We start from the raw sequence: 10,800 nt of genomic DNA, 5'->3' as shown, positions 1-10,800 counted from the left end.
AAAAGAGAAACATGCTTCTTTGTAATTATTTGCATTTGGTTGTGTTGTGCATTCTTGAATTGATTTCCCACAGTTATGGTATTTTAACATTCACAAAATGACAAGAGTACAGCATTGCTGCTGCTGAAATCCAAACTTTACTTTTGAAAAGAAGCAAAGGGATACCTAGAAAATGAAGAAATCAGCCATATATGCATGGGGCAAGGAGCTTCACTGCAAACTGAAGTCTAGACCTTTTCAATTCCCTTGGGGGGTCTATTTGTTAGTATCCTGCCTGATTCTTTCTGGCTTCATGTGCTTCTGTGCAAGGCCACAACAAGCAAATGTGCCATATCAGGGATTCGAGTTTTCCAGGTGCAAATAAACTATTATGAGGGACAATCTTCATGCCCCCTTGTATGCATCTTCTGTAGAGGGTTCCATGCAATATAGTCTCAACAGTATTGAAAGCCCCCCATGCTATGCCTCTGGTTACATCTCATCAGTGAAGCTCAGAGTTCTGCTCAGTGACGCAAGGGAGACAGTGAGTTGGCCATCCATCCATGCTAGTCCTCCTAGGCAACTCTTCAGAAGGGGCAAGAACCATCTCCTCGTCTTAATTGATACATGCATTTCATGTTCCCTCAATAAAGTTGTGGCCTGTTTAACCTATTATTCATATCCCTCTACAATATGTGTTCCTCAGAATAGCAGAGCTTGTGTTGATAGGTGTCTTGGTGCAGACCTGCAGAAGGCTGAGGCATCTTGAAATCAAAGAAACTCTCATTTAAAATCAGTCTCTGTATTAATAGAGTTCCATTAAAGCTATTTCTGCAAGCAAGATCAATGGGGAGATATTACAAGTATTTATAGAGTTCAGTAGCAGCCACTGCTAGGTTTTCTTTGTAGTAATGTGGTAGCAAGAGGCTGATATCTTAACTCTAAATGGTAAAAAAAGAGAGCCATATTAAGCTGAGGATTTGAAATGTATGGGTTTTGACCGCAACAACATAGAAAATGTCCACATTTCAGCCGCTGGTCAAATGTGTCTGAGGTTTTCATCCAGATGATCTTTCCTTATATAGTGATAAGAGTTCCAACCTCACCACCTCTAGTTACAGTATTTCCAGAAATCAAACTCCTGTTGCATCATAACACCACACTTTACAATTCCACATCTGAATCCACTGGAATAAGGAAACAGAATCTGCCTCAGCTAAAGGGATTTATTACTTTCTGATTCAACAGTAAACTTGTGGTATTTTTCTTCCGTTCTCCTCACCTAGTTGTACTTTACAGCATTCTTTGCTTACTCAGCATATTACTTAATGCCTGCAATTCCAATTCTCTCCCCCCCCCCATTTTTGTGGTTTCCTTTCCCTATGTTTTTGTTCTTCTTCTAGTGGTTCTCTCAATTTCTTTGTTTTAGTTTGTGCTTATTCTAAAATGTACCGTGGTTTATTTTAGGATATTTATATTTGGAACGGAATTATAGTCTGAAAATTTATGCAATAAGTACATATTTTGGTTGGAGAAATATTACCCTGTCTGTTTTGTTTTGTTTCGAAATACTGTTTACAGTTGACAAGTTGTAATTCAATTACGGTACTCTGCTGCTAAACAGGCAAAAACAAAAAAACAAAAAACCCCAACAATGATAGTTATGGAGGCTTACAGCTCAATCCTATGAATGTCTACTCAGAAGTAAGCACCACTGCTGATAGCTGCATCAAAAATCTCAGGTGGTCATAACTGGGCTAGTGAACATGTAGGTTTTTTTCTAAAGCAGAAATTATTTGTTTCAAGTTTTTATAGGATGCATTTGTCCTTCAAATATGCCCATCTTCACATTTTCTTAATCTTCTCAAGCACCTGAATTTGTATGCAGAGCAGTTATAATATATCTGCACACTTTCACACAACTATTTCATCACAATTCTGGTGTGATTTATTTATTTATTGGTTGGTTGGTTGAATTTATATACCGCCCTATACCTGCAGGACTCAGGGCGGCTCACAGAATAAAATCAAAACGTAAAACTACAAAATACATAATCAAAATAAAAGCAACAACCCAATGACACCCCCTCCCTACAAAAAACACATTTTGAAAGGACACAGGATATCAATCAAATCAACCAAAGGCCTGGTTAAAAAGGAACGTGTACCTTTATGGTACAGAATCTCTTCCAAAGAATAACTATGTTTATAAAGTTTATAAACACCTGTACCATGCAACTAAATAAGGTTTTTCAATCCAAAATAAATTGGCTCATTTCAGTATTGGAGACTTACCTTCAGCAAAGTCAATTTGCATGGCTGTAAGCCACAAAATTTATGCAAATGCTTCCCATTTTTGTACACTCTGAAACCCATGTTTAAACATTTAGCTGACTGGAGGTCTTAAACCAAATTCTGATAGTAGTTTCATATGTTTCCAAATCAATGGCTCCATGGTGTCTGCGATGTCATAGTACTTCCATATCATGTGTCTGGAAGAGGAATTATATATCTGTTCTTGAACGGCTGACACAACCTTTTCAGAAGTCCTGCTCTTCTATTAATATAAGTCTTTATGGAATAATCACTATTGCCTGTCTTCTCTACTATTCTTGTCTTACAGTTTTCCTGTTTGGTATTTTATGTTACATGCATTATATTTCGAGTTGCATACCTATTCAAGGAAAGGGGTCTGCAAATGGCTTTTTTCCAGATTTTCTGCAAGTATAATCCATTTGGAGAAGGGAAAATCAGGTAAGGCAAGTATTTGTGACTAAAGTGTGGTTTTGCATAAACCTACTGTTTAAGTTTGGATATATGTTATTAATCTAACTGCACAGAAATAAATAGTCTGCAATTTATGAGGAAAATGCATTCTTACTCTAAATTCAGACCCCCAAGATTGTGTGGGCTAAAGTAGAAAACCTATCAAGAAAAAAAAGGAAAAGAAAATTACATCTGTAAATCAATCCATACTATGTTGTTTCAGTTGTGTAAATCTTCAAGTAATCCCACATGTAAATTAGGAGTCAAATAATTACTTTTTTTTTGTTGCTTCAGAGATACCATTCTGCTTAGAAAAGCATATTGGCTGGAAAGTACTGGTGACAATTTTAAAGATACTTCCAGAGAGGAATGTGTTCTGATAAATCATTAGGCTTAGATGCTTATCTAATCCGTTTTTTAAGCAAATACAGTATATCACTTTTGTCCTTTAAGGTAATTATCTCATCCTATGATCCATTCAAAGCATCTTGTCATATGAACAGCTGGTTTGAATGGTACATACACAGATTAGCTCTAAATAATCTTACAGAGTCTAACAGGAAATCTAACATATTTCCTAATTATCTGTGCTTTTATCTGTAGCATTTTTCTCATTCATCTTCTTGCTGCTCAGCTTTTCTTCTTTCTTTTTGGCTCTGTATGCAGTAGAAGGTAGATATCTGGCAGGGGTGAATATTTTACCGAAGCATTCTTTTATTTTTTTTTTGGCATTGTTGGCTTTGACAGAACCAATCCCATTTGGGGTAGTTTAAATCCAAACTCAACACACAAAAAGGTGTTTGGTACTGTCAAAGCTGTCTGTGCTGCTGTGTACTGTTTATTCAGTGGGCATACAGGCACAGATCTATATGCAGCCTTTTCAGGTTCATAAGAATATTTGTGTTAGTGCCCTATGTTTCGTATCTAGGGATAGTGAATTAACTGCATACAGCTCCTTTAAGAAAAACCTAGCCACCCTCCATCCAACTAGGGGCCAGACTAGATGGGACACCATTATTTTCTTAGAGTAAATAACAGGTGCAGGGGACACTGGTAGCACCCATTAACCCTTTTGTCACAAGGCAAATAGGAAGCCCAGGGACCTAATGCAGGTGGTTAAAGCTCCCTTCCTGGTCGGGTCCCAGCCTGAATTAAGCGGCCCCACAGGTGCTACTTCCTTTAAAAAAATCACACAATAGATGACTGTGTAAATGTTGCCACTTCTGGTTTGGCCCTTGGAGAAACGGGGCACCAGCAATGCTTTTCTAATATGCTGCTAGGGTGCTGTATATTGTTCTGTTCAATAAAACGGTTACGTTGTGGAGCATCGAGCGAGATTCAACGAACAATACAAATGCAAAGACCAGAAGAGCTAGAACAAGTGCTCACAGACTGAACAAGTCTTCAGCTGTTGAAAAGAGAAGGTACCTCAGAGACAGAGGTGCTTAAACCATGTGGGCTGAAAGGCCACACACCCATCATATTAATTCATATATACAAGTCTTATTCACATCTTTTTCATGTAGGAGGCACTCATGTGTAGACCAAGGAGCAAGGCTGTGCTGCTGGCCCTGCCCTTGCCATCATATGACCACTTTAGCCCTGCCCCCTGACATCCTTGTGGTGATCATGGACCTCTGAAGAGGAGACTTCGCTGCTCCTCACCATCAATATGCCTGAACAAGCAGGGTCCTGGTCGCATGTAGAGGTTCCTCTTCAGACACCCACACTCAGCATTTTACACATCAGTGTCCTCCATGCAGCATTGCAGGACCCTCTGGAACAAGTGTGCTTTTCTTGATGAGGACAAAACAACATTTTTCTCACATCCCTCTTAGCCCCACCAGCTCTTCTAAGTGCAAGAGTCTAACTACTGCTCCACTTACTGCGAGATGGTCCTCCCACCAAGTCACAAGTGGTTATCTGTAGGGCAGCTCTGCAATAAATGTCCACCTCCCAGTTTAAGAGCTGGAAGAGGTGGAATAGCAACACTCATTCCAAGAATCCTGAGACAGTTGCTGCTTGAAGGCCTCAGAATTCCCCTCCCAATGAGCCTTGTCTCTTAGACCCCCTGCAATGGTGCAAGGGCCTCTGTGATAAGTTCTCATCTACCCACTAGGGAAGAGGTTCCTAGAAGGAATGGGGCAGCAGGAACTCTCTTGTACTCCATGAAGCGAGACAACCGAGTTGCTGATCTCCTCCTTCCAGGCATCCAATATGAAATGGGAGATTGTGTGCAGAGGCTCCTGTCACAATACTGAGACACCGTTCAACATAAATGAATCACTGTTAATTTAATACAATTAAATTAAATCATTTAATTAAAAATTAATTAGAAGTGTCTTCTTTTATTTAAGCATTCCCTTTTCAAAGGGGGTTCAATTATTTTGTTTATATTCATTATTTTTAAAGACAAAATTTCTATAGAGTTCTGTTTATGCAAACCCTTCCTCTTTTTTTAGTTTACCTATTAAGAGATGCTGAGTACATAAAAAGCAGTGTGCAAACTAACAGCAGAATCCTGTTCGCGTCTACTCAGAAAAAGCCCCAGTGAATTCACTGAGGCCTACTTCTTGGTAAGTGGGTATAGACAGGATTGCTGATTTAAAATGACATTTCACCAGAGACAGGCAGCAATGCTCAGAAACCTTTAGCAAGTTGTGGTCCAAATAACACTTTTAATACACCCTTTTGCATTTGAGAAACCTTAGATGGGATTTGAAAGGCGAGCAAAGGAAACAGGTACATTGGAAAAACAAGATTTCTGAATGGCTGTGTGAGTCTCAGATTTGTTGTGTGGGGCTCCATACTGCAGTCAATATGCTATATCCTCCAGCTCTCAACACCAGGCTAATCATGTTCCGACTAAACTTATGTTGTATCATTATCTTTAATATGGTAGGATTAAAATTGAAAGGCCCGCTGAGTGTTTTAAAAATTCAACCCATTTCATTTTAGTGATTATGAAGTGTAATATGAAACCCCTATCACAATTTCTCCCTTCTACCCACAGCTCCTCTGTTTCATTTATATGCCTTCCCCTTTAATTAACTATGAAATAAGATGTCAGCTTCTCATTCCATGCAAACTTCTCATTCTGCTATTAAAAACCTCATATATTGTTAGCAAATAAATAACTCAAAGATTCAGTTAGGAAATCGGTCCATCCAGATTAAAACAACCATATCCTCTGGATGTAGAAAAGAAATTAAGAATCCCCCGAGTTCCAGTTGGCACCAGGATGCACAAGTTATTTGCCGTTCAGTAAAACAAAGCTTCCATCTATAATCTTTTTATTCTGTTTTCAGATAATATAAATGGCGGGTTGGAGGGATTTATTTTTTAAAAATCAGAACAGATGAGTTTGGCGGATCTTTTTGTTCTTTTAGATTTTTACTGTTTAAATGGTACATACAATAAACAGATATGTACCCTTCTTGTGGATTAAAGCATCTTCCTATACATTAAAAAGAGGAACTGAGAACTTTAGCAGAGACAAATCGTTTGTTTTTCATTTGGTTCGGGATAATGAAATTATGCCCCTAAATGATAATAAAAAAGGAACAAATAAACACCAAAGTGCCACTTTTTCCCACTCTAACCTCTTGGAAGGAAGGAAGGAAGGAAGGAAGGAAGGAAGGAAAGAAAGAAAGAAAGAAAGAAAGAAAGAAAGAAAGAAAGAAAGAAAGAAACCACTATAGTAATACGCAGGCTTTTAGCTATTTAGATGAAAAGCAAAGCTTCTGTTTTTCTAAGGCACTATTTTGACCTCAAGTAGATAAAGCACATTAAACAACAAACATTCTGCAAAGAGTTACTGTGTTCTTCCCCCCATCGACTCTGTTTACATTAGGAAATCTACCCAGGGACTGCGGGGAAGGGGAAGGCGGGAAAGCTGCCTTTCATCGGCTGCTCTCAGTTCCACTGGCTCCAGTTAAAGCTGGCCCCTGTTTCTCGGTAAGCTTACTCCACTCCAGATGTGCCTCGGCTCCAGAGTGGCTGCCATGTACAGTAAATCGGCATCTGAGGGCTCGTCAATCTGTGGAGTAGAGCAATTGTGGTCTCGCCAGGCCGCCCCACTGGCACAAACAGAAAGTTGTGCTGCTAACTGGTGAAGGAGCGCGCGGGGGGGGGGGGCCGGCAGGGAGAGGAGCAGGCAGGAAGGACTGGGTCGCCGGCAGTGTGTGAGAGGTGAGGGGTTAGTGCCCGACAGAAGACGGGGGGGGCTCCTGGGGAGGTGGTCCTTCTTAATGCATTTGCAAAATTACTCGTAAATGTTTTACGCATTAGAAGCAAAGGGGAATGCTATATAGCGTTTGGAATTGTTGGCCGTCTATAGGTCCCTGTGGAGACGCTGGTTTAGTACGACTTGTAACCAGAGCAAGAGAAACATAAAATAGCTTGGGAAACTCAGCCAATTAGTCATTACATTGTAGAATGTAAAATCGTGAAAAAGAGGGGGAGAGCAAGCAATGGCTCCAAACCATTTGCCTTTTGGTGTGTATAATAAGAGATATATATAGAAAGACATTTCATTTACATCGTGGGAGTAAAGTGGCAGGGACAAGGTGCTTTGTACTAATGATAATGTGGTCATTTGCACGAGTTAAAATGTGATGATTCTAACCTAATCCTTTATGTCTGCTCACACCAGCCATGATGCATTTGGGAACCTCGCTGTGGTGGACCCAGGATGCAGTGAGCACAACTTGGTATGGTCACAGACTTTATGTGCCTTGGTTTATTTTCACACCCTTCCTGCCAGCCCTCTGTTTCCCTATAGGATCACCAGCCATGTCAGGGTTGAATAGGAATTTTTTTGCCTGCCCTGACGTACTTTTATTCACCTGCTCTGTACTGAATTTGGGAAATATTGGTGTTTAGTAGTCAGTGCTGCAAAATGGATTGATTTGGTTGCATGGTTAAATATGTCACATTGTTGGCACGAAGGTGCAAGAAAGATGAAGGTGGAGATCAGGTAACAGGTGAGCGTCCTTAGGCACTTTTGAAAGCGAACGGTGTTTCCAGAGGTCAACTGTTCAGGGTTGTGATGCCCATAGCCTGGATGTGAAATGTTCCTGAGGCTCAGCTGCTGCACCTGCCCAAAGTGGTCCAGGATTGGTTGGGGCAGGTAGGCTTCCCTACTCGCCATAAGGTAGGGCCCAGGCTTTTTGCCTCTTGGAATGGGCAGGGTTTGGCTCACCCAAGGTTGAAATTGTTAGGTTCCTACTCTTCTCATTTGCAGATACTATAAATAAACTGTGGCTCTAATTCAACCCATCACTTGTGTCTTGCCTCTTTATTTCTGGGTCTGTTCACAAATCTGATTTCTCTTCTCAACATTTATCTGCTGTCACTTTGGAGACTGACAGAGTATCTAGGTTGTTTTCTTTAGTATAAAATGCGCTTTACTTTCTGGCCCCCTTGCTGCCAGAAAGTAATGATGCTTTTAGGAAAGTGAACTCATTAACATAGTGTCTGACATAATTAAGGGACATTTGGTTCTGTTTTCCAATCACAGATTTTATACTCTGCGAATGTAAATTAAATTTGCTGAGATGATATTGCCCAGTATTGACAATTGAAATAAGCAATTTTTAAACAAAACAAATCATTCAAAGTCACGGTTCTAGGTTATGTTTAATACAAAGGGAGGAATTAGTGCACCCTATGCCCGCTGCTCTCTTACGCATACTCACACCTGAGTAAATAATTTAAACAGGAAAAAGAATCCACAGTGCAGGCCTCATGGAAGTATGACACTGGATATCCTTCATGTACCAGACCACAAGAAAAAGCAGCAGCATGCTTTATAGTACAATAGTCAGTTTGATCCAGCCTCTTATCTACTCCTGATAAGATTCTACAAAGACCAATAGGTCACCTCCGGACTGTCAGTATTTTTCTGGAGGGATTCAGGCACATACAGGAAAGATAGGTTTGGCAGTTGAAATGAATTAATGTGCTCTGCTGCCGTGGTGCAACAAATTCACTATTTTCCAAAATGGAAAAAAGCGTAGGAGAAATGCGCTGAGAAGTATGAAATGAACAAATTATTAACAGGAAGATGTATAACCACCACACAAGCAAATCAGGATGAATTCTCATTGTCCAGGCACCAGGTTAGGCCATCCCCACAAACAAATTGGAACAAATGTTCAAGAAAGACGAGGCATGGGCTAACCTCCATACAAGTTTTGTGTAAGCAGATCAGGGTGAGGGCTCAATAAGCAGGTTGTTTGGAGGAATCCAAGGAGACCCTTCAATTCTGTTGTCCTTTGTTGCTGATGTTAGTGCATTTCAATGACCTAAACATAAAATCTGTCAGTGACTGTTCACCGTATAAAAAACAGACCATTCCCAATTGTTGTCCAGTGTCCAATTAGTGGTATGCTCTTGACACCTGCAAAGCTAAGTGGCATAAAATCTGCATCAACACTATTAGGTAGTACAGCAGAGTTACAAAACATCCGGCTGCTGCAGTCTCGCTCTTTGTTGATGTTACCAAAAGAAGTTAAAAATATAGGCTCTTGATGATGTGCCAGACTTAGATGGTTATATTTACTGGTGTGCAATTTATAAAGCTGCTTCCCTGTAAGTGTTCTTTAAAACTGAATAAATAAATAAATAAAATAAGGAAAAGTATTGTGAACTCATCAACATCAGCCCTGTTAAGGAAACAAATTATTTGAGCCAATTTATCAACACTGAGAATTTCTTCATGACAAGGAAATACGTTATTAATCAAGATTCAAGTTGCAGTTAAAGCACATTGTTCAAACCTCAGAGTTCATTATAAAGCTATAAATGGAAATTTGAAAAAAAGGAAAGAGGATGCTGATTTTTTAACTAGCTAGAGCTGAGGCTGCATTTTTACTCCATACTAGGTTGTTTACACATCAGACATGTTGCTGATGTAGACTCAGGCAATCTGCACTAGGCATCTGGACAGTTGTATGCATACAGCCCATGCAGTCTGAACTGAAGGTTATGTTGGTGGCTGCACTGTGTTGGAAGAACCATTGTAGTACCAAGTCATCGTGTGTCACTCTTCCTATGTTCCTGATAGCCTTGCCTTCTCATCTCTTTAAGATGCAATGCCTTGTGAAGCTTCAAACCAGCCTGCTTTAAGGGCTGCTGTTTTCCCTGAGTTTGCTGTACCTTCCAGCATTTGAGCAAAAGCTTGAGGGAAGGGCCATAGCCCAGTGGCAGAACATTGGCTTTGCATGCAGAAGGTCCCAAGTCTCAATCCCTGGCAGCATCTCCAGGTAGGGCTGGGGGGGTGGAATCCTGCCTGAAACCATGGAGAGTCACTACCAGTCAAAGTAGACAATACTGCACTAGATTTTACAGATACATGGTTTAGGGTGATTTAGATTGCAAGTAGTCACCAAGCAGTGCAATACATGTCGATTTGGACTATCTGCCAGGATAATCAGAAATAAGAGCCAGTGTAGTATAATGAGTAGACAGTTGGGCTGGAGGTTCCATTCCCCACTCTGCCTTGAAGCTCACTGGTTGGCCATGGACCAGTCACTCTCTCTGCCTAATCTAACTCATGGGTTATTGTGAGGATAAAATGGGAGAAGGGAGAACTACATACTCTATACTGAACTCCTTGAATAAATTATGGAATAGAAAATCTATTTAATAATTGGTATCAAAATCTTCTTCACAGTAAAGATTTGAATCCATCATGCATTTGAATCCACCATACACAAGACTGCAAATATTAATGTACAATGGGGGGGGTCATACTCCAAACGCACCCTTAAAAATATTCAGCTAAGAGGATGGTCTTCAGCTCCCAGTGTTGTTGATTCTGACTGAACATCCAATGTTCCCTAGCCACAGTCTTAGAATTCCTAACTTAGGCACTTGGCAAGCAATCTCATGTTTCATACATTTAGCACCCAGTAGTTCTCAGGCAATAGTTTCACGATGTAAGATGCTTTAGAAAAACCAGGCCATTAATTTTTGCAGCTAAATGTGGACTTTGGAAGCCAGCTTTAGATCCTTTATTTTGACAATCTGAACCCAAAGTTCACCCATCTC

At 40.2% G+C, this 10,800-nt stretch overlaps 1 long non-coding RNA gene across 1 annotated transcript; it reads right to left on the bottom strand.

Annotated features, from left to right (window-relative positions):
- Positions 1-649: 649 nt before the first annotated feature.
- On the bottom strand, positions 650-4,949 carry LOC309538501. The gene is made up of 3 exons (XR_014222243.1): positions 4,632-4,949; positions 2,861-2,904; positions 650-743 (listed from the first exon to the last, which is right to left on the bottom strand). It is a non-coding gene; the product is annotated as an uncharacterized lncRNA (long non-coding RNA).
- Positions 4,950-10,800: the final 5,851 nt, after the last annotated feature.

Source organism: Podarcis vaucheri (assembly GCF_965113315.1).
Source record: "Podarcis vaucheri genome assembly, chromosome: 8".
Lineage (NCBI taxonomy): Eukaryota > Metazoa > Chordata > Lepidosauria > Squamata > Lacertidae > Podarcis > Podarcis vaucheri.
Note: the sequence above shows the minus strand (reverse complement) of the source record. Positions and strands in the feature narration are given on the sequence as shown.